This window comes from Natrix helvetica, assembly GCF_964273705.1.
Source record: "Natrix helvetica genome assembly, chromosome: 5".
NCBI lineage: Eukaryota > Metazoa > Chordata > Lepidosauria > Squamata > Natricidae > Natrix > Natrix helvetica.
Genome location: NC_138551.1, coordinates 135,435,379 through 135,459,138, shown reverse-complemented (window position 1 = coordinate 135,459,138; position 23,760 = coordinate 135,435,379). Strand labels below are relative to the sequence as shown.

At 43.0% G+C, this 23,760-nt stretch overlaps 1 protein-coding gene across 1 annotated transcript in view; it reads left to right on the top strand.

The window, feature by feature from the left end:
* The window catches only part of LOC309393762 (vomeronasal type-2 receptor 26-like), a gene marked incomplete at both ends in the record, with an annotated part of 117,751 nt that overhangs the window by 52,579 nt on the left and 41,412 nt on the right, over positions 1 to 23,760 (top strand). The gene's annotated exons all lie outside the window — the stretch shown is intronic.

Sequence of the window (23,760 nt, the reverse complement as noted above, 5' to 3'; positions counted from 1 at the left end):
TGTCGGGGCTGTCCTGAGCCACGTTTACTCTGATGGCTTGGAAGCCCCTATTGCCTTTTATTCCCGCACTTTGTCCAAGCCTGAGTGTAATTATAGCCAGCTGGACAAAGAGGCACTGGCTGCCGTTGCGGGGGTAAAACGTTTTCACCATTACCTCTATGGCCGTCCCTTTTCCCTCCTTACGGACCACAAGCCGCTGTTAGGCATCCTCGCTGGGGATCGCCCTATGCCACCCATCCTCTCCCCTCGCATGTCGCGCTGGGCGGAATTTCTTTCCGCTTACAATTACTCCCTCATCCATAAGCCCGGCCGTCACATGGGCCACGCGGACGTTCTTAGCCGCTGCCCGCTTCCGCTGCCTCTTTCCGACCCTGCTCCCATCGAGTCCATCTGCCTCCTGGACGACCTCCACCTGCCTATTACCGCCTCTGACATTGCCCTGTCTTCTCTCTCCGATTCTACCATTTCTGCTGTCCTTAACTACGTTCGCAGAGGATGGCCTCCCTCCTCTGTCGAAACTCGTTTTCTTCCCTTTTACCGATGCCGCACTGAGCTCTCTGCGCTCCATGGTTGCCTCCTGTGGGGCCACCGTGTGGTCATTGCTGACCGGTTGCGCCAGTCTGTGCTTGCCCGTCTTCATGAAGGGTACCCAGGCATACTCCGGATGAAGTCCCTGGGTAGGGGGTATGTCTGGTGGCCCTCCATGGACGCGGACATTACGGCTTGGGTGCAACGTTGCACCCCATGCCAACAGGTCCCTCCCGCCCCTCCCTCCGCCCCTGCTCGCAAGTGGGAACATCCTAGGGCTCCATGGAGCCGCCTCCATATAGATTTCATGGGCCCCCTCACGGGCACCTCTTTCCTCCTTGTTATTGATGCCTGGTCTAAGTGGGTGGAACTTTTTCCTATGCCCTCCACTACATCTGCGGCCACTATTCACATCCTTAATTCGCTGTTCAACACCCATGGATTGCCAGACATCATTGTCTCTGACAATGGCCCCCAGTTCTCTTCCCAGGAATTCCAGCAATTCCTTGCTGGTTTGGCCATTCACCATGCCCCAGTCGCTCCCTTTCACCCTGCAGGGAATGGCCTGGCTGAACGTGCTGTGCGTTCTGCCAAGGAATCGCTTGCCCGCATGGCTAATCTTCCTTTATCCTCCCGGATTACCACCTTCCTGCGATCCCAGCATTCCACCCCGTGCCCCCTCACAGGCAAAAGTCCTGCTGAACTCCTCTTGGGCAGAAAAATCCAGACCACCCTGGACCGTCTACACCCCCTGTATTCCTCTTCCCCCCTTCCTACCTCTCCCCCTCCTAGGGCTTTTCTGGTGGGTGAGAGGGTTTTTGCACGGAACTTCGCGGGTGATCCGAAGTGGGTACCCGGAAGTATTGCAGACATAACAGGGCCCTGCTCTTACAGGGTCCTACTCGGCGACGGACGAATGTGGCGGTGCCACATAGATCAGCTGCGGCGGCGAACTGATGATGGGTCTCCAGGTAGACCATCAACTCTGAGTAGACCAGGCCCTAGCGACGACGACTGCCGGCCCAACGACAACAACGCAGCTAGCTACGAACCCGTTTCCCCCACCACGTTTAGATCCGTAGACTTATCTTGTAACGTTGGTGCACCTCCCAGGGTGGGACCTCTGAAACAGCTCCGCCTGCCCTCTGGACCGAGCCATCCTTCTACGTCGACCACAGCCACTCCTTCCCTGCGAAGATCTCTGCGCATGCGCCAGCGTCCCGGGTATTTACGGGACTACGTCTGCGCGAACCAGGGGAAAGGGGTGTTGTGTACCGAGCCGGTCCACCAGTAGGTGGCGCTGCGTAGACCTTCTTTCATTGGCCCATACATCCGGCGGGAGAATCCTGGTTACCCTATTGATTCCCCGACTGACGGCGTTTGTATAAATTGCTGTCAGCCGGGGATTGTGTATCTCGGTTTTAGTCAGTCACTGTTGCTTTTAAATAAAGATTAATGTCCAGCAGCGTTCTTGTACTTCTTTGCCTTGGAACACAAAAGGTACTATATTTACAGTCTTGTATTGTCTTCAGTACTTTGGAACAGAATCCAAAGTACCATGCAGTCCCAGCATTTGTACTAAAGCTAGGCAAGTTATTTTACAGGGCTCTGAGCATTCCTCCACATCTGGTCAATGAAGCAGATGTTCCAAAGTACTCCCACAACTTTCCAATGCTTTGAAATCCCACCAAATGATTTAGACAGGGCTATTTCATACTTTCTTCTATATGGCAATCAGGGTGGTTTTACAGATGGTTCACAGGTGGTCTATTTTCCAAGTACTTAGAGGGCCAAGAATTGCCTTTCCTAGATTGCAGCTTTAGCTTCCTTGAATGTTAACACACCTTCAGGCCATTCAAATATAGACTAGCTCTGATCCTGGAACCATATCACATGCTTTATATATTAATATCATATTCAATGTAATCATTATTGCTAAAAAAAACAGACAGCAGTTAGAGTAGTTTGCAATAAAACATGGGCAATAAACAAGAAGTTGATTCACCACCACCACCCTTATTTTAGCTTGTTTCTGTCTTATCTAATATTTTCCTGCAATTCTTCCATAATCCAGACTACTAAAAAGAGTTCTACATAATTAGCCTTTTAAAATAAGCTTGATGTCCAACAGATTTCCTACTTATTAATATGAACAGGTTCTGGCCTGTTGCTTAAAAAAATTAATTCATACCACAATCTACAGGAAAATGCAGTCTGTAAGTATAATTTCTTTTGTGCTACTACTAACACCACTACACATAAGCACCATACAAAAGGCTAGTAAGATTATTTGCAGTGTGAAGTCCCAGCAAGATTTCCAGGCAGCTCTTAAAAAGCTTCAGTGTGCCAAAGATGACAACTAAATTTCTAACATAGAACGTCAACGGTTTAAATTCACCACAAAAAAGGAAAAAAATATTTCACTACTTGAAACAATTTAAAAATGATGTAATTTGCTTACAAGAAACACATATTAGAATGCAGGACAAGAAATACTTGGTGAATGCAAGACTGGGATCGCATTTTGTAGCATCTGCCCCGGAGAAGAAAAATGGAATAGTTATATATTTAAGAAAAGATTTAAAAGCTGAACTAGTTGAAGCAGATCCTCAAGGCAGATACATTGCAATTGAATTATTAATAGAAGGGAAGAAAATACTCTTAACAGGAATATATGCTCCCAATCAACAACAAGAAAAATTTTATAAATTGCTTCACACCAAATTAACACAATGGGGCTATAGATCCTGCGTTTTACTGGGCGATTGGAATGGAGTACTGGATCTGGTTCAAGACAAGAAGAGGCTTTTGCAAAACACACGAATACGAACAAGACTACATAAATCTTTTTTTGATATGATGGATGACTTTGAATTGAGGGATATCTGGAGAGAATGGAATGTTAAAGAACGGGACTTTACCTTTTTTTCCGATAGGCATCAATCCTTTTCCAGAATTGATTTTATACTAATTACAAATGATCTTTTTTCCAGGGTAAAGAAGACTAAGATATGCCCGAGAACTCTAACAGATCACAACCCAGTTTGGATGAAACTTGAATATGGAGACCGACCCAGTAGGTCTTGGAGATTAAATGAAAATTTATTTAGATATGAGAAAAATGTTACGGAATGTAAAAAAACTATTGAAAGAACATTTTGCTTTTAATATGTATAAGGGGATATCAATGGAAATGGTTTGGGACACAAGTAAAGCATACATGAGAGGCGTTTTAATAAATTTGAATAATGTTCATACGCGCAGACAAAGGGAAAAACAAAGGGAATTAGAGGAAGAGATTAAAAAAAAGAGCAGGAATTAATGTCTAAACCAGATGATAAGAAGACAAAAGAGATAATTATTTTACTGCGAGGACAGTTCAATATGTTAATGTCGGATCAGATAGCCACTAATCTTTTATATGCTAAACATAATACTTTTTGTAATGCCAATAAACCGGGTCGATGGCTAGCATACATGTTAAGGAAAAAACAAAGATCCCATAATATAGAGAAAGTAGAATATAAAGGGAAGGAAGTTTTTCAACAGGATATGATCAAAAAGACTTTTTTTGAATTTTACACCAGATTGTATGCTGGTGACAAAATACAAGGGTCAGATATAGACCGATATCTGGAGAGAGAGAGAATTCTTATACTTACAGATGAGCAAAGGGGAAGATTGAATCAACTTGTAACTGTAGAGGAAATCCTCCAGGCAATTAAGCAGTTAAAAGTTGGTAAGGCGCCTGGCACAGATGGCCTGACAGTGGTTTATTATAAAAAGTTACAATTAGAAATGATGGAACCTCTTAGGGAACTATTTAATAAAATTCAAATGGAAGGCAGGGTTCCACCATCGTGGAAAACAGCTCTTATTTCATTGATTCCAAAAGAGGAACAGGATCCTACCCAGCCAAAAAACTATAGGTCTATTTCATTACTTAATACAGACTACAAAATTTTTGCTAAAATATTGGTGAATAGGTTGATGCCAATTGCGCAACAAACAATTCACAATGACCAGTCTGGTTTTATACAGGGAAGGCAAATGAAAAGTAATGTAAGACAAATTATCAATATAATGGAATACTTGGGAAAGTATAACCAGGTCCCGGCAGTGCTTCTATTCCTAGATGTGGAGGAAGCATTCGATCAAGTTAATTGGCAATTTTTAATAAAAACATTACAAAGGATGCAGTTCGGAGAGTATTTCATGCAGTCTATCAAAGCAATATACCAGAAACAGACAGCACAAATTATAGTTAATGGAGGCTTAACAGAATCTTTTAAGATTGAAAAAGGAACAAGACAGGGGTGTCCCTTATCTCCATTATTGTTTATCTTAACTCTGGAATTGTTATTGAATAGAATACGTGGGTCTGACGAACTACAAGGAATTAAGATTAGGCACTACAAATATAGAGTGAGAGCATTTGCGGATGACTTGGTTGTAACTTTAACTCAGCCCGGGGAATCAGTTATAGGTCTAATGAATATAATTAACCAGTATGGTCAAGTATCTGGGTTCAAAGTAAATCTAGGGAAGACAAAGATGATAGCTAAAAATATGACTACGAAAAAAAAAGAATTAGAAAGAGTAACAGGATGTGAGATAGTAAAAAAGGTTAAATACTTAGGAATTTGTATTGCAACTTTAAATGGGAAATTATATAAGTATAACTATGATCTATTATGGCATAAAATACAGGGAGAATTTAATAAATGGAAAAAATTACAATTGTCTTTGCTGGGAAGGATAGCAGCAGTTAAAATGAATGTCTTGCCCAAGTTTCTATTTTTCTTTCAAATGATACCAATACTTAAAAAAGACGCAAATTTGGAAGAATGGCAGAAAGGTATTAACAACTTTGTTTGGGCAGGAAAGAAACCGAGAGTAAAACTTAAAATAATGCAAGATATACGTGAAAGAGGAGGCTTAAAAATGCCCAACCTAAAATTATACTATGAAGCAGCAGTTTTAGCAACAATTAGCGATTGGATCAACCTAACAGAGGATAGAATATTGAATATTGAGGGTTATGATTTGGTATATGGCTGGCATGCTTACTTAATATATGACGAGAAGGTTGATAAAATCTTTAAAAGTCATATTTTAAGGAATGCCTTACTGCATGTTTGGAAAAAATATCAATATAGGTTGAACAACAAAATACCTATGTGGGGGGTGCCTAGACATGCTATAGAGAATATAAGTATAGAACAAAAACAAGATCTAACTACATATGCAGAACTCCTTAGTATGGATAGAGGTGCACCGCAGCTGAAATCTCTGAATGTATTTAGAGACAAAAGGATAATTCAAACTTGGTTCCAGTATGGTCAGTTACAGGCTAGATGGAAAAAAGACCAGAAACTCGGTATTATCCAAAGTGAGGATAACTTGATAAAACAAATTAGGGATCAGGGTCCAATGCATATAAAAAGGCTGTACAATGTATTGATAGAAATAGACTCAGAAACAGAATTAGTTAAAGATTGTATGATAAAATGGGCACAAAATTTCGAGGAACAAATAATGATGGAAACATGGGAAGAGATTTGGGTAAGAAATGTAAAATTTACACAAGCTCAGAACTTGAGAGAGAATTTTTATAAGATGTTGTACAAATGGCATTTAGATCCAAAAAGGCTAGCCTGTATGTATCCGAACTTACAATCTAAATGTTGGAGATGTGATTGTGTTAATGCCACGTACTACCATATCTGGTGGACTTGTAAAAAAGTTAAAGCATTTTGGATAAAAATATGGTGGGTTATTCAAAATATGTTGAAAAAGAGGATAAAGTTTACCCCCAGTTGTTTTTGTTAGGTATAGTTTCAGACTGTACTGTTATAGAGACTAATCTGATTTTGAACCTAACGACTGCAGCAAGATTGTTGGTGGCGCAATACTGGAAGAAGGAAGAGTTGCCTACCATCCAAGAATGGACTTTAAAAGTAGTAAACTTAGTAGAGATGGCCAAAATTTCAGCGTATTTGAAAGATCATTCGGATGAGAAGTACAAGCTGGATTGGACAAGATGGATTGACTATATTCAAAATAAATGCCAGACTAAAAAAATTCAGTTAGCTTATGAATGAAGGCATAAAGGACATTACAATTTATTCAAAGTTAGTTTAATAAAGGGGGAGTTAAAGCACAAGAATAGTAATATGTTAAAATTAGTTAGTTTATCTTAGCATATGGTTGTTAAATGTTTATACCCTGTACTTTGCTCTGGGAGGTCGGGGGGAGGAAGGTCGGGAAGAGGGAAGGGGTGATAATTGTAAAATTTATTGAACATTTTAATAAAAAAAGATTATTTGCAGTGTGCTCTCTTACACGTGCCTTTGTTGTTTAAACCACTTTGTAGAGTATAAAATACAATATACTCTGTATGTATAGGGGAAACTACTTGGATTGGCCACCCTCTTAAAATCTTGGGCTTGGAATTATGTGCACCAGAAACAATACCTATTTGTTTCAGAGTATTTTCAGATTGACAGGCTGTCATGTGCTGAACTACCTGTTCTTTGTTTTGTGTACACAAACATAAAGTACAATCGGTGCAACTGTTAACTCTTTATACTGTATATAATCTCTGAAAATGTAAAAGAGAGAAAACATAGGACTCCCCAGTCTGTCCCAACTGCATTTCAGCTTCTGTAACTTCCTTCCACCCTCAAAATCCAGGGCCAATACGTTATATTCCAATCTTACACAACAGAAACAACCACCCAAACACACATATACACACACACACACACTCACTGTTTCCATTTCTTTGAAGGATTTATCAGCACCTGTCCCTGCATAAAGAGGCTCAAGGAAAGATAATCAATTTCTTATTGGACTTGGAAGTACTTAGAAGTAGCAAAAGCAATATTTGGCAAAGAAAGAAATAACATTTATGTATGATGTGTTTTTGGATCCTTCATTAGTTGAAGTAAATTGTCAATATGAAAATAGAGAATAACAAGGGTTCAAATATGCTTCCTTTCCTTCCTCCTTGGTAAGTATCAATCCTTCTTCTCATTGCTCCATTGAGCCCAAACCTCCCTCTCAAACAAGGACCAGGAGAAAGAGACTGGATCAGGGCCAACGGGTAGAGCTCCATTTTGAGGGCAATCAATTTCCTATATAATATTTCTCTGTTAATTATGACAAATGCACTAACATCTAGAAAGCCAACAAAACCCTGTTTTACTTCGCTGATATAAATGAGATATATCAAGACAAATTTGTTACCAATATTAGATTATTAACATGCAATATTTCTTATAAAATCTATATAGCTATTCACTACCTAAAACCTTCTGTTTCTTCTTCAAGGAATGCATTTTTCTCAAGTTTAACTAGGAGGATCATGGCATACATTTCATCCACAATATCTGCTAGTCTATTTGGCCTATAATGCTTGAGTCCTTTTTATTCCACTTTTTAGATAGATAAAATGCTACTGTTGCCAACTTCAATCTGACTGGATATTATTTATATGTGAAAATGAATGTGTCAATAGAGGCCCCAACAACCAGGGATGTTTTTTGATCAGTCAAATAGTTGGTAGAATGTCTTCACCAGGGAATGTATTGCTTGGATTTTAGGCCTTTTATAATTAATCTCAACATGAACATAATGGGGTAAAATATTGACATTTTTGCTAATATGGAGAAAAGCAGCTCTTGAATTCCATGGAGAAGACATGATTGCATCTATTGCTCACCCACCACCACCCACCCCTCACTTTACCAGAAGGAGAAAAACACACACAAACCTGTGGGACTTTGTAGGTGCCTCCTAATGTTGACATCTGGATGGAGATCTCCCTTTCGGCTCCATCAAAAAGAGCCAGAAGGTTCTCCTTCCTTCCACAGCCATAGTTGGGGACATTGGCTTCTCCAGTGGAGAGAATGTCCAGCAAGGCATCGGAAGTGCGGAAGGTGCTCAATTGGTTGTCATGGACGTTGTAGCCAAGTGTGAGGTTGTGCAGGAGCTGGGAATTCTTGTTGACCATTTGAATGTTGAAAATGAATTGTAAACCAAATAGAAAACCATAAGAATTCCTATGGTAAAAAAGTGTTCTTATAATCAACAGCAGCAACAAATACTGTTTTTAATATATAATCCTCCAGAAGCCTACTGAACCTTAAGCCAACATTGATCCAAAAGCAATGATCAGTTACGCAAATATAGGAATGGGCTGAGGTACAGCAACTACAACTGGTTCAACCACTACTTTAAATAAAATTTATTATTCAAGTGATAAATTAAGGATTGAACTAAGAGAGGAAAATAATCTGCAGCCCTTTCAGCTTTTTTTCAGAGCCCTTTTTGAGTCTCTTCCACAAAATCAGACAAAAGAGAGAAGCCATGGAAATCAAAATCATTCAGGAAATTAGACATATCCCCCAATATAGGGAATAAATGAAAAATTAAAAACAGAAAAGAAGGAGAGTGTCAGAATGGAGCGAGTGCAACTCTACCACCCTGAATGACTTACGAATCATGGAAAACAAACTGAAGAGAAGGAGCCACATTGAAAAGCAACTCTGTGTGCAATGTTTCTGTTCCAGTGGTGACTATACCAATGAGATGGTCTCCTGGCCTGTAAAAGCTCTGTGGTCGTTTTCCATCCTGGTGCTCGAAGGTCAGCGGGCATTTCATTCTCAGCTTCCCAGAGACTGGATGGGACACCAGCATTAGAAGGAAAAGCAAGAGGTCCATAATTCATGGGGTGAATCAAATAATCCCTTTTCCCTTTTCTAAAGAATTACGTTAGAAGAATTCAAAGGACTCTCACACAGTGGAATATTATCCAGTTGCTTTCCTGATTCAAACGCAGAGAAACACTCAGCTTCATCTGGAAAGGAGGGAGATGGACATTCAAGAGCACAGACCCTGCCTGTCCCCAAACTCCATATTTCTCTGCCCAAAGTCTCCCCTGGAAGATTCGGCCAAAGAGCAGAGATGAAATTTTTATCATAATTCTCCCTTTCAGGAGGGATCCCTGGATAATTCAACCAGTTCTTGGACTGAAAGAATGTTGGGAAATTCTCTGGAGGGAAATGAAAGGGAAATAATCCCCATGTGATTCATAATAACGGGGGCAGAGATGGAATTAAATCAATAATCTAGAATTGAGAGGCTCTGGAGTTCCATGCTTGAAACTGGCCCCAGAGGGAATACTCGGCATCTATGGCTGAAGATAAAAAGAAATGTGACATTTATTGGCATAGTGATTAAAGGCAAAACTCCCGGGGCCAGTTAATGCCAGAGCATGAAAATAGATCTGAAATAGCTCCCTCCTGAGTTGGAACCAAAATGTACTTTATTTTGAAAGCTAATGCTCAAAGGCACCACACAAAAGGGCTGATGCAATAGTGCAGCCCGTTTTTAAGAACAAAATCAACTTTAGTGAAAATGACAATTGGCTTACCTGAACGGTCGTTCTCTGGGCGCTGCAGGAGAGTCTAAGCATGGGTTAACCCAGCCTATCTGCCCTAAGACTGAGTAGATTTTTCTTTGGTCATGCCTCCTTTGCCTCCTTGAGGTCAGTTTAGGACGCCCTTCAGGTATCCTAATCATAATGCTGAACCTTGAACCTTTCAAGAAACTCTGGGAGGGTTTAGACTCTCCTGCAGCGCTCCAGCCAATTTATGCTTCGAGCTGCCTCTGTCCGTGACCATCTGCCTTGTGCCAGTTGACCTTGGCAATGTGCCCCCCCAGCCATAGAGACTGGCATCCGAGGTGACCACGACCCTCTCGGGTTCCTTAAATAGACAACCCTTCTCTACTGCTGTCGACTGCCACCACCTCAGGGAGTGAATCACCTTCAATGGGAGCCGAACCTTCCTGGGAGAGTTGCTGGCCTTCGATCTTTGCATCGGCAGTAAGAACCACTGTAGTTCCCTGGCATGCAGCCGAGCCCAGGGAACTACGTTTAGACAAGATATCATGACATCGAGAAGCTGTGAGAGTTGAACAATCGGCAAGAATCTGACCCGGTGGCACTGACAGATTCTGTTCCTGAGATTGCATAGCCAGTCTGGTGACAGAAACACCTGGCATGAAACAGAGTCTATTATGGTGCCCAGGTGCTGGATGCAAGTCACCGGGTCGAGGTGGCTTTTCTTCTGATTCACCGAAAACCCGTGGTTCTGCAGGGTGCGTATGGTGATTTGCACGTCTCTTAGAGCCTGGCGACAAGTCGTTCGATGAATGATGATGTCGTCTAGGTAACATTCCAGGCGTATGGGATGGGCGTGAAGGAGAGCCGCCACCGCTGCAAGAAGTTTGGTAAAAGTCCTGGAGGCAGATGAGAGGCCGAAGGGCAGAGCCCTGTACTTGTCACTGCGTTTATTTGGTTTGCTAGCTGAGCTGAGATCTACTGCGCGTGTGACAGCTTTATCTACAGATGATTTAGTACGCATGCTCCTCCACATTCCTTCACTTCACTTCTATCTCTTCTCTTCTCTTGACCGGCTGCCAAGTTAGCTTGGCAACAGACATTTATCAAAATGTAATCTCTAGCTTTAGTAAGTTTTGTATTTTATTCTTTTATTCATTTGACTACAATAAATATGTTTTTTATTAGAACATACCTCGGGTTTTATTTTATTCTGCTTATCCAGAAAAGTATCAACAAGTGGGAGCTACGGCCTCACAAATCTCAAAAGGGAATTAATCATTTTCCCTAACATGGTAACAGAGGTTTGGTTATCTATTTTATTAGCTCCTACTTGTTTTTTGTTACTTTGAAGATACGCTTAGGCCAATTAGAAAGAATGATTTATAGCTATTGAGATACGCTTAAACTCACTTTCTAACCATGCCGAAGAAGAAAAACAAAAAAAATCAGACCATATTCTGATGGTTCTGATATCTCCGATGAAGAAAAGAAAAGCTTTTCAAACAGATTGGCAATTCTTGAAGTCCCACTTGCTTCAGCAACCGGACCGGGTGAAGAACCTGCTGTGGGAGGACAAGAGAGGACTGCTTTTTTTTTTTGAACAAAAGTTTTATTGGTTTTACAAAATTTTTAGGAAAAAGGGTAGTGGAAAAGGGTACAAATTATGGCAGCTACATTGTGCAGAGAATGGCACCCCCATTTTCGCTAAAAACGAATATTTTTTTTCTTTTATCTCTGACTTTCTTTGGGATTTGTTTCAGAATGACTATCTCTCTCTCCTTGTATTTTAACATTTGCCCCCTTTGTGCATTCAGAATCTCATCTCTTGTAGCCTTTCTAAGAAATTTAATATGAACTTCTCTTGGAACATTGTGTGTTCTAGCATAAGCTGAATTGACTCTATAGATCAGGTCAATCTCCCACCCCAACTGCTGTCTGTCTTTTTTAATGTATTCAGCGAGTAAATTTGTCATAATCTCCCTTAATCTCCCTTCTCAAGTTCTTGGTTTCCTCTCTGGACCCCCATCACCTCCCTCCTCATCTCAGCCGTCCCCTCCTCCACAAGGTCCAATCTCTGCGAATTTTGAGCCGTTCGGTTTTGGTTCTCTCTGAGTTGCTCATTCATTTCTTTCAGTTGATTTTTCAATTCCTCCTGCCCCTTTAAAATCTTTTGAAGCAACTGCTGGGTTAGGTCCTCCTCAGGGAGTTTTTGTAATAAAGATGTTAATGTCTGTTGTCCACTGGGGCTGGACGTTGAAGATGTTGGGGCAGAGCCAGCAAAGCCTGGTTTCCCAGGTGGGGGTCTTTTCGGTGCCATCTTAATGAAGAGAAACTCAGCAGTGTCTATGTCCACAAAATAGAGTGGTAGTAATGAGCAGAGGATAGCCGAGAGGGATCACCAGGCAGGGAGTCCAGACAATAATAAGGACCTTTTCTATAGTTCAAATCCAGACAATAAAATCCATCAGTCCAGTCCAAGTTGAAGGTACAGTATTTCAAGAGATATTTCTGAGTGTCACGGAGACAAAGACAAAATGCCAGCAATTTCTGTGGGTGGAGTCAAATGTCAAAGAGCATAAAGACAACGGAAGTGTGCCATCTTGCCTTGCCAGCACAGGATCAAAAGGCAGCAAGCTGAAGGTTTTCAAAAGTTTTTAAAAGAAACAGATCATCGCTTCTCTTTTCACAATTGCAGCAGGGTATTCACCTGCTTGCTTGCTAAGAGTGTGATTCCATTTTAAAACTCTCCCCCCCCTCTCCTCCAGGGGCAGAGAGCAGTCCGAAGCCACCCATCCGGGGGGGGGGAAATCCCCCTCCCTCCAGCCACACTTCCAAAAAGCCGATTGAAATTTTTTAAAAAATGCTGCCAGTCCTTCACCAAACAGTCAAAAATGGGAGTCGGGGGGGGGGGTTCATCTCACCACCTCGCAGCTGCAGCCTTCACGATGCTGGATTCGTCCGGCAGCCCCGTTGCGAAAGCACACAGAAGCGGAGAGCTCCCGCGCACCCCCTTTTGCCTTCTGGCGCCTAGGGCAATGCCAGGAGCCCCTCCGCGGCTGCCGCCGACACCGGGGACCCCCAGCTAGCAGCCCCCTCGGCTGGGCGCCCCTACAAGGTACCCAGTGCCCCCCGATCAAGGAGGAGCCCACCAGGAGCGCACAGGGCGAGCAGAACGCGCCCGTCGCTCTCAGGAGCCGGAACCGGAAGCTCAAGAGAGGACTGCTTTTGAAGATGATGTACTTCAACTGAGGTCAGTGACGCCTACTTCTGGTTATGCATGTTCCCAAACTCTTAGAAATTTTGAAACGCTTGGTGCGAGACCTAAGGTTTCACAGCCGGCAGAAGAATTTCACTCCCACACAGAAAGAGAAATTTCCCCAAGCGCTGAGCAAGCTATAGATTTTTTTTGAAAGAGAGCTTTTTCAAGCCAAAAGAGACTATGCCAGATTAGAGGCAAGTAAGAGAGGCTTTTCTCTTTTTCAAATGTCTGAGGACGCCATCTTGCCTTCTTCGGAGCCCCCTAAAACTGTTAAAAAACTTTTTATTAAAAATCCCCTGAGCTTCCGTTTCCTTCACCTCTCTCGGTTAACAAACCCGTCATCAAGGTGGGCCCTTGAAAGGGCAGAGGGCCATATCTCGCAGAAGCAGCAGATCTAACCTGGAATAAATCTTGTTCCACACAGGGCCGCATACGTTTTCGGGTGCTGTGGTTGTTTTCTGGTTTTATAAGCCAGGATTCCCTACAAAGGGGGTAGTTGTCCATCCCTAGATGGAAAGGATGGGGTGGTAAGTTTGCCAGCTGGTCTATGGATGGAGCTGAGATGCAGTTCGTGGTGGACGATAAGGGCAAAGCCCAAAGTCAGAGTGGTAAAGTTGGTAGCTGAGAATAAGCGAGCGGAAGAGGCAGGAGGCAAGTTATCAGCAAGCAAAAGCAAAAACGGCGGGGTGAGAGTTGAAACCTTAGGTGTGTGGCCACTCGCTTCTCCAGCATCTCCCCTTCCACGTCCTGCCTTCGTCGCGAGTGGCCCTCCGCCTACTCGGCGACCCTGAGCCGTGTTCCGAGGCCCGCAGGACTGTTTTAATCTCCTCCACAGTCCTCCTAAAGATCTTCCGGTGTTGTCCTGCGCCTCGGGCCTCCTTTTCCCTCTCGCGGCCCGCCCCGCTGGTCTGGTGCTAATGGCGACCGAGGAGTTCGGCGCTCGGTGTCTCCAACCACCACCGCCACCGCCACCTCCATATCGTCTCCATTTGGGCCGTTCGGGTTGTTAGGGTCGCCCCCATCGCCGCTCCTGTCCTCGTTATTCATCCACTTGCTCCATTTCGCTCCGTCCCACGCCACCTCGCTCAGAGACGTTCAAAAACGCTCGGAAAACACCAGCTCCACACGCCAGCTCCACACGCCAGCTCCGAACGCCAGCTCCGAACGCCAGCTCCAGCCGGCCGTTCTCCTACTCCCATCCGGCTATCCGACCACTGCGGTGCACCAACCTGGATCCAGAATGAAGCCAGGGGTGGTCGCCAACAAACCCCCCGGCCCTTGAGGTGGAAACAGGGGCCGGCAGCATCCCTACTTCTCAAAAAGCACCCGCGGTCCTGCGGAGCTTAGAGGCAAGCCGCCATTCCCTTGGAAGCTCCTCCTCCTCCATCTGGATGTGGACATTCGCACTCAGCACCAAAAGTAATTCAGCTTTTTAAAGGGACAAACTTACAACTTCCAAATTCTTTCTATATAAACCAAACGGTTTTCAACCTGAGGTTTTTGTGCACAGGGACCAGGGATGTGCGGTCATTGGAGGCAGGGGAGGCAGAGCCTCCCCTCTCATCATGAAATAATAATATATAAAATAATAACATACACGAGGGAGTTTCATATATGTAAGAGGAAGAGGAGCTCAGGCGGGCGAAAGGAAGCGCTTTAGTCAGCGGGGTGTGGGGGAGAGGAGGGGAGAATGCCTGAGCATTCTCTCCTCTCCCCCACACCCCGCTGACTAAAGCGCTTCCTTTCACCCGCCTGAGCTCTTCCGCGGGCGAAAGAAAGCGCTTTAATCAATGGGGTTTCGGGGGAGCATTCTCTCCTCCTCTCCCCCACACCCCGCTGACTAAAGCGCTTCCTTTCGCCCGCCTGAGCTCTTCCGCGGGCGAAAGAAAGCGCTTTAGTCAGTGGGGTGTCGGGGGAGAGGAGAGAATGCTCAGGCATTCTCCCCTCCTCTCCCCCACACCCTGCTGGCTAAAGCGCTTCCTTTTGCCCGCCTGAGCTCTTCCGCGGGCGAAAGAAAGTGCTTTAGTCAATGGGGTGTCGGGGGAGCATTCTCTCCTCCTCTCCCCCACACCCCGCTGACTAAAGCGCTTCCTTTCGCCCGCCTGAGCTCTTCCGCGGGCGAAAGAAAGTGCTTTAGTCAGTGAGGTGTCAGGGAAGAGGAGGAGAGATTCTATCCTCTCCCCTGACACCCCACTGACTAAAGCGCTTTCTTTCGCCCGTGACACAGCTCAGGCAGGTGGACGCTCAGAGCCCCTGGAGCCCTTGCTCCCTCACAGCTCCTGTCATCCCGTCTGGCAGGCGCCACCCGCCCGGGAAGCAGCTGAGCTGGGAAGTCCCGGCCGGCAGTTTGGCTTCCAGAGCGGGCGGTGCGGGTGCCGGTGGGCTCCTCTGGGCTCCCACCTTCCCAAAGCGCGTCCCTGTTTTTGCGGAAAGCAAAAGAATGGAGAAGAAACGGGGAAGCTTCGGGTGGGAAATGAGGCCATGGAATAGAGTTTTGCCCTTTGCTGGTGAACATGGATCGGTCTTGCGCCCATCCTGGAGAGATCCCACCCTGGGCTGGCTTTCAGAGACGTGAAAGGCTCTTTCCTCAGGCGGGCATCTTTTCCAATGAAATAGGTCGAGACAGGAAGATCATTTTATTACATTTGAACGTTTTGACTAAAACGGATTCTCTCATTCAAGGAGGGAACCCAAAGACCATCTTTCCATCCCTTTTATCAAAGAATATGCCATTGGACAGGGCAAAAATAACTCCTCCTTTGCCCTGGAAATCAGCTACATGGAATTAAACACTATAATCCAACTTCTGTGTGTGTGTGTGTGTTTGTGTGTTTGAGAGGGGGAGGGGGGAGAGAGGGAGGAAGGAGGGGAAGGTAAAAGAAAAAGAAGGAAGAAAACTTATTTAAATAAGTTTAAAGCTGTTGCTTTAAATCGGAACTGAGCATGTCTGGCTGTGGAATTCTGGGAGTTGAAGTCCACAAGTCTAAAAAAATTGCTGCCTCACTAGCCATAAACTTCACCGCACGTCACTGACAGGGACACACAAAATCATACAAACAAATAAGCAAGAAAGCAAAACCCACCATCCTTTTACATTAGCAGAGCAACAAAGACACCTGCCTGCTTCAGTTTGCATGGGATCCGTCACAAACCTGTAGGTGGTTTGTGTGGAATCCAGTTGACGGGGAGGCTGATCAATTAAAAAAAATCATCTTCTATTTCTAATGACATGATAGTATTTGTCCAGTTATTCAGATAACAGCCTTGCAATATTGGAGCAAATTAATTCACAAAAAGAAACCTTCTCAAGCACAAGTGAGGACCCCAGACCCCCTCCCAATCCTGGGCCACAGAGGGTTTATCTACATTTCTTTGGGAAAGGTTCCTTCCCCAACCAGAGTCTGCCTGAGCCCCATCATCCACTTCCCTCCCTGTCTAGGATCAGCTCAGGCAATCCCTCCATTCAGACAATAGGAAGAAGGGAGTTTGGACAGAGTCTCTGGGTGAGTCTCCATTCTTCGATGTGGAGGGTCACTCTCACCCTCCAAAGCCAAGTTCTCCCCTAGCTTCCTGGACACCTCCGGCCATCGCTCAGCTGAGGTCGCAGCAGGGCCAGGGTGGCTGAGAACAGGGGTGGAAGGGACCACAAACACTCCACAAACCTCCCCAGTCACAACAGACTCTTAGGCACAGAGTCTGTGGTGCCTTTATGTGACCATGGGAAGGGCGTGGGATCAATCTCACAAAAAAATTAAATCATCCTATAGGGTTGCCCCAGCTGCTGTCCCGGGTGGCAGATTGGAGAGTGGGAATCCCTCTCCTGTCATCAGTTTCTGTGGAATCAAAGACAAAACCCCCCAATAATCCAGGCTCACTGCAGTTGCTATTTATTCAATGTCCACAGGGGAAATTTCCCTCCAGAAAATAGTGGAAGGAAGTCCCAAAGACAAAAGGATGCACCATATTTATACATTTCAGGAAAGGGCAGAAAGACAATCATATATATTATATTTAATAGATGATATAAGCATACATATTTGTAATTAGCAAGCTTCGAGTTACTTCCCTGACCGTTTACTATTACTATTCTCAAAAACTGTTATTGTGTAAATAAAAACAATCAGTTGTGTTGCCATAGCAGTTCGGATAAGATGTACGGAGAAATGAGGGTGTAAGGGTGGCCCCATGAATTCCTTCAATATTTCTATCTTGTTAACAAACACGTTCCTCCAACAAATTGGCTTCCTTACAATCTTCCAACAACCCTTTAATTATTTCAAGAGAAATAATTAGCTCATTCATGTATGGAGAACAACTTTGACCATTTTCTAAGTTTCAAAAAATTTGAATGTAACAAATCCTCACTTTCACATTTCCACATTTCTTCTGGCTGTGAGATGCTCCTTTGTGTTCAGGTCTGGCCTCAGAAGGATAACATAGCACTTGGGGATGAAGATGCAGCCCAGCAGCCCAGCACTGGAGGCCAGGATGGAGAAGACCTGAACAGCCACCATGTATTTCCCTTTGGTGCTCAGGTAGGTGGGCACAAAAGTCACCCAGACACTGCAGTAGACCAGCATGCTGAAAGTGATCAGCTTGGCTTCGTTGAAGGCCCCAGGCAGATTCCTGGCCAGGAAAGCCACTGTGAAGCAGATGACAGCCAGGAAGCCCATGTAGCTGAGGGTGATGTAGAACATGACAACGGCCCCTTCGTTACATTGCAGGATGATCTCTCCAGGCTGGGAATGGAGGTCAGAGTCAGGGAAGGGGGGAGAAACTCCCAGCCAGATGGAGCAGATGATAATTTGGACTGCAGAACAAGACAGGATGATGGAGTTGGCCAAGCTCTTCCCCAACCATCTCTTCACTCGGTTTCCTGGTTTTGTGGCCAGGAAGGCTAGCACCACTGTGATGGTTTTGGCCAAGAGAGAAGAAATGGCAACTGAGAAGATGATGCTGAAGACCGTTTGTCGGAGAAGGCAGGTGGCTTTCCTTGGTTGACCAATGAAGAGAGAAGGAGACAAGAAGCAAAGCAGGAGGGAGACCAGGAGGATGTAGGAGAGGTCCCGGTTGTTGGCTTTGACAAGGGGAGTTTCTAGGTATTGAATGAAGATGATTAAAACAAGGACTGTGGTTAGGAACAGGAGTAGGGCAAAAGAGACCAGGATGATGCCCAGAAATTCTTTATAAGACAGGAAATTTACAACTTTGGGGATACATTGGACTCTGTCCTCGTTTGGATATTTATCATCTGGACACCTGATGCATTTTTCGGTATCTGAGAAACCAAAAAACAACTTTCTTTGATATTCTGTCCTTTTATCTTACAAGAAATACCTTCTTTGGACAACGTGATAGCACAGGCATTGGCATTTTTTATTTCATTAAAAAGAGCACAAGATGGATATAATTTTTTTTAATGTAGCTAGAAGTTGAGGGATGTCCCAGGTGTTAGTTATTTCCTGTGTAATGTGTAGAAGCTTCATAACAACCTAAATTATTAGAGGTTAATAATGTATCACATAATAATTTTATGCAAACCTCCTGAGTCCTTCCACATGGCAGTCAATATACTGGACTTGGAGGATACTTACAGTATCCTGTAACATCTGTATGTATGTGCTAACATCAGTAGCACATATCCTAACAAAAAGCAGAAGAGAGATTTCCTCTGCTGTGACTAAAGCTTGTCCAGTCTGCCAGCCCCTCCTCCCATCTCTTCCCATCCCCTCCTTCAAAGTCTTTTTGATTTACTTCCTTTTAGATAAGAAAGTGTGCAGGTTAAAAAAAAAAGGTGAGCTTGTGTCCTTTAACTTGCACTTTCATGAAAATGTTCTGGATGGATCCAGTTCCACAAAGCCTCCAATTTTCCTCAGTGTGACCCACCTTCCTGAGTGGAGAAGGTCCCCTCCGGACAAGGAACACAGTCATAGCAGCAAACTGGCTCTCCTTCTTGAGCCCTCTTGACAAATCCAGGATGACAACTTTCCACACATCTGGACTGAGGCAGGGACTGAGCAGAAAAACAAGGAATGCCAAAGAAAAGATGTTAGGACTCTCCGTCCATGGAAAATGGAGGGAGAAATGAATGGAGAGAAGTAGCCTCTGGTCTTCACTGAGGTAAATATGAAACCTCTGACTACTTCTAAACAGATGCAGGAGGGATAACAACTGGCAGATTCTTCATTTAGTTCCTCCCATTTGCTTTTGGAATTTAACATTGCAATAAGGTACTTTTCTACTTAAAGTCTTGAGGGATGGAATTGAAAAAAGATGGAAGTATGATGATGTATTCATTTTAAAACTGAGAATAAAATTTATTGTAAAAGATTTAGGAAACTTTTATTCCATTACATTTTTTAATGTAGAATAAAACTGTGATGAAGAAAAAAACCTCTGAACAGTAAGATGTTGAAAGATTTCCATAAAACATTGAAAAGCCCCTCCACTTAGGTCTCGTTGGTTGAAGAACCTCCATTAGATGACACCAACTGGCATGGAAGGCCAACCACCCTGGAGACTATAGGCTTTGCCCACTTGAAATGGGACCTCAGGCTTTGGAAAACAGAGAAGAGACCGCAAAATTTCTCTCACCTTATTGAGTAGCTTAAGCTGTGAAAGAGCATCTTGGTTGATAGAAAGTCTCTGTGTTACAAAATACCCCAGAGTCTTTTTCCTGGGATCATCCCTGGGGAGAACCAACAAGCTGACAATAAATAGATCTGCTGTTATCTCTCCATTTTGGTTCAAGTACAGTTTAAAGTAGGAAATATTCCAAAATTCATTCTTTTCCAGAAAGGGATGAAACTAGAATGGGAACATCCAGGAATTTAAAAAGTAGAAAACTTTGTTTCTTATCCCACATTGAATCTTTCTTCTACAAATGTCTCATCTCCAAATATGGTTAAATAGGATACAAATACTGCCATTATCTTCATAAGTGAATGAAAAAGTTTTAGAAAGATTTGTCAATCACATACTGACAAAATATAGAGAAAATATAATGGACACAGTTGGTCAATTGTAGGGAACATTCTAGACCAGATGACAAATAAAATGAACAGAGAAAATAAAGAGATTCATAAACTCTTTGAAAACAACAGGTTGATTCCCAGAAAGCATGGGTTGATCAAGAAGAAAGTTGTCAGGCTAATCTTCTCCGTGGTCATCCTGATTGGAAAACACCTCCAGATGTGCTAATTCTGCTTGATTGAAATGTGGCAAAATTTAACAACATTCTGCAAATCTGAAAGAACAAATCTCCCACCAACTAATTTTTCAGCCTGAAAAGTTAGCGAGGATCCTTTCTGAATTTCTTTCTCTCCCATTATGCAGCTGCAGGATTTCAGTAAAGGACTCACAAAGAATTTTGTGATGTGATTGGAAACCTGAGGGGTGGTATGATACCTAAGTGGATAAAAACTGTCTTCAAAATGGTACTCAAATAATTTTAACTCTTTTTAATCTTTCCTATGAAACCTCAAGGTGATGGATTATAATTTGCCATTAGTCATCAATTTTTCTATGTTGTCATTAATATGGTCATTAATACGATCTTAGAGTAAGCTAATTTGATGTGATTTATAGAATATAAAGTCTTTCAACTTACAAGCTTTATTTTAAAGTTCATTTTAAAAGTTTGATAAAATAACGATGGTTTTAAATCAACTTAAATGTGATAATCAGAAGCAAGCAACAATTGTTGAATTGGATGGACTGGAACTTAACTTGCTGCTGGCATCCCTGAAGGAGGAGTCTGGTTTGAAGGGAGGCTGCTTGGAGATGGCTGGAGAGGCCATGGACCCTGAAGACTCAAAATGGACAGAACGGATGACTGATGAAATGGATTCTTTCAAGAAGATTGAGGGAGATTGGGGAATGGACTTGCCATATTTAACTGGAAAACAAGTCTTAAGAGTCGAGTGTCCATTTATAGGAGGTACTATGAGTTTGGGGAATGGAAAGCAGTTGTTGGGAAAGATCCTAATTAAAATTTTAAGGAAATATATTATTATTAAGAATCAAACAAAGATGTTTAAATCTGGACAGATTCTGGAGGCAATGATTGTGTTGGTCTGTGGTAGATAAGAGGCCCCTGTAAATTTTCTGTGAGTTAAATACAATAGCAGTTAACAGACAATTTTGAAGTTTTGAAATTGAACTTTATTGTTGGATAGCCTATTAACTACATTTTTATAGCAGCAGATAGATGACAAGCCAAGTGGTTCCAAATATTCTGTAGAAGTTTATAATTGTGGGTCTATTTTCCAAGGGGGAAAATTATTATTGCATACTTACATCTGTAAGTATTCAACTGGGGAACAATATATGCATATATGGTTTTATCTGTTTTTAATTTTCTGTGAGTTAAAGCCAATAGAAGATAACAGACCATTTTGAAGTTTTGAAATTGAACTTTATTGTTGGACTGCCTGTTAATTACATTTTTTATATACAGCAGATAGATGACAAGTCAAGTAGTTGCAAATAGATGTGTAGTTTATAATGGTGGGTCTATTTTGCAAGGGGGAGGAAGTATTATTGCTGTATTGTATTCAACTAGGGGACAATATGCATGCTTTTGTCTGTTTTTAATGCAGAATTTTTTTAAAAAATGTTTTGTCTAGTTTTGTTTTGTCTTTGTAATAGTTTTATTTTCCAAAACTTGTATTTTTCCTTTTTGAATAAAATAAAATTTTATAAGAGGAATATCAAGTTTCCAGAAACAATATTTATGATTAGGACACAGAGAAGGGTGCATAAGTAAAAAGCAGTAGAAAAAATCTGCTTTTTAACTACCAGGACTTGACTAACAATAGAGACTCAAATAAGACCATGAATGATGGACTGGAAGAAAGATGAGGGATACCAAATTTGATATGTATGTTTATGAAAACGATCCCAAAATCGTAGTTAACTGCAAACAGAATCTGAGTCAGCCGGGAGATGTTCATGGAAAGAAGGCAATGCAGCTGTAAGAATCTTAGGAAGTGAATGTTCTGGTTTGGGGAGACCCCAACTCAAGGACCAGGTCCCTTTGCAGGCACCAAGCTTGGAGGAGAATCTCTCGGTTGGAGAAGGGAGGATACAGCCCTCTTCCAATAACTGACTCCTGTTACACACGAGTGTAAGATCCGCTCGCTCTTATTCCAGAGCGTCATACATGGAAAAAGTGAATTCAGTTCCAAGAGAGGAGATTTTAACTGAATGAGAGAAAAAATATGATAAAGGGATGAGCTGTTTTAGAGCTGAGCCAGTAAAGCAGAGAAGTTCAGTCTCCTCTTCATGGATCGTTTGAGAGCAAAGACTGAGCAGCCATCAGTCAGAGAAGCTTGAACTGGGATTCCTGCAGAGAGGAGGGACTGGGCTGGATGATCTCAGGGTCTTCAAATTTATAAAGGTAAAATTCCACAATGCTAATCACAAACATCGATTAGCTGTATTTTTCTGTATTTTTCAGAGTATAAGACGCACCTTTTCCCTCAAAAAAGACGCTGAAAATCTGGGTGTGTCTTATATATCGCATACAGCCTCCTCTTATGGAGGCTTTCAGACAGCTCCTGGGGGCTGGGAGGGCAGAAATGAGCAAAAAACTGGCTGTTTTTTGCCCCCCCCCCCCAGGCCCCAGTAGCACTGTATAAGCCTCCATAAGGTTATGCATGCCATTTTTTGGACAAAAAACGGGCCTTTTTTGCTCATTTTTTTGCTCATTTATTGGGACCCCCATACCTGCCATGGCTGCAGCCTTGGAAACCCCACGATCTTTTCTCCCTCCTTCCTTTTCCTCCTCAATCTGAAGGAATATGCAGCATTCAAGGCCTGGGCCAGAGTCTTCATGAGACTGTAATATTGAGAGTAATTTGTGATCTGCATCCTGTTCCTTTTCTCCTGGGTCTCCAGTGGGGCTTTCTGGGTGCATCTTCTGCGGCCTTTGAAAGAAAAGACGTGCTTAGAAAGAGAACAGTGAAAATAATGATCTTGAAACTTTTCTTCCACAAAGAAATGGGGTTCAAAGGTATCATCTTCTGACCCTTTTTTTGTTAGATAACCAAAGTTCGAAATACTATGGATGTATTTGAGAGGTCTATGCTTGCTTATTACGTACCCTACAAAATTTGTGAGGATCCAGACTTTTCCTTCAATTGGTCCTGGCAAACCCATAAATGTTAAATGAAAATGACTAATTCTGTCCCAAATGGAATCAAGTTCTATGAAGTGAACAAAGACATTAACTTGTCTCCACTTGGAGAGGGCCTCCCTGAGGGGGGTTGCATGTTCGGTTTTTGAAAATTGTTGTGATATAACCACACAAATTCCATTCCTGAGAAGCACAGGAGGAAAAGTCCTCATGAAATTCTCTCCCTTCTCCGTGTCTGAAGCAAAGAGGCCAATCAGGGTCCATCTGAAATGCAGGAGCAGTTGGACAATTGCTGGGTACTGAAACCCTTGTTTGGGGAGCATCCAGTGGAAAAAGGGGAACTGACTTTTATCACTCAAAGCCTCTGAAGATGGTTCGTAACTGATCTGAAAGAGCAATGAAGAAAGCTGTTTTATATTTGAG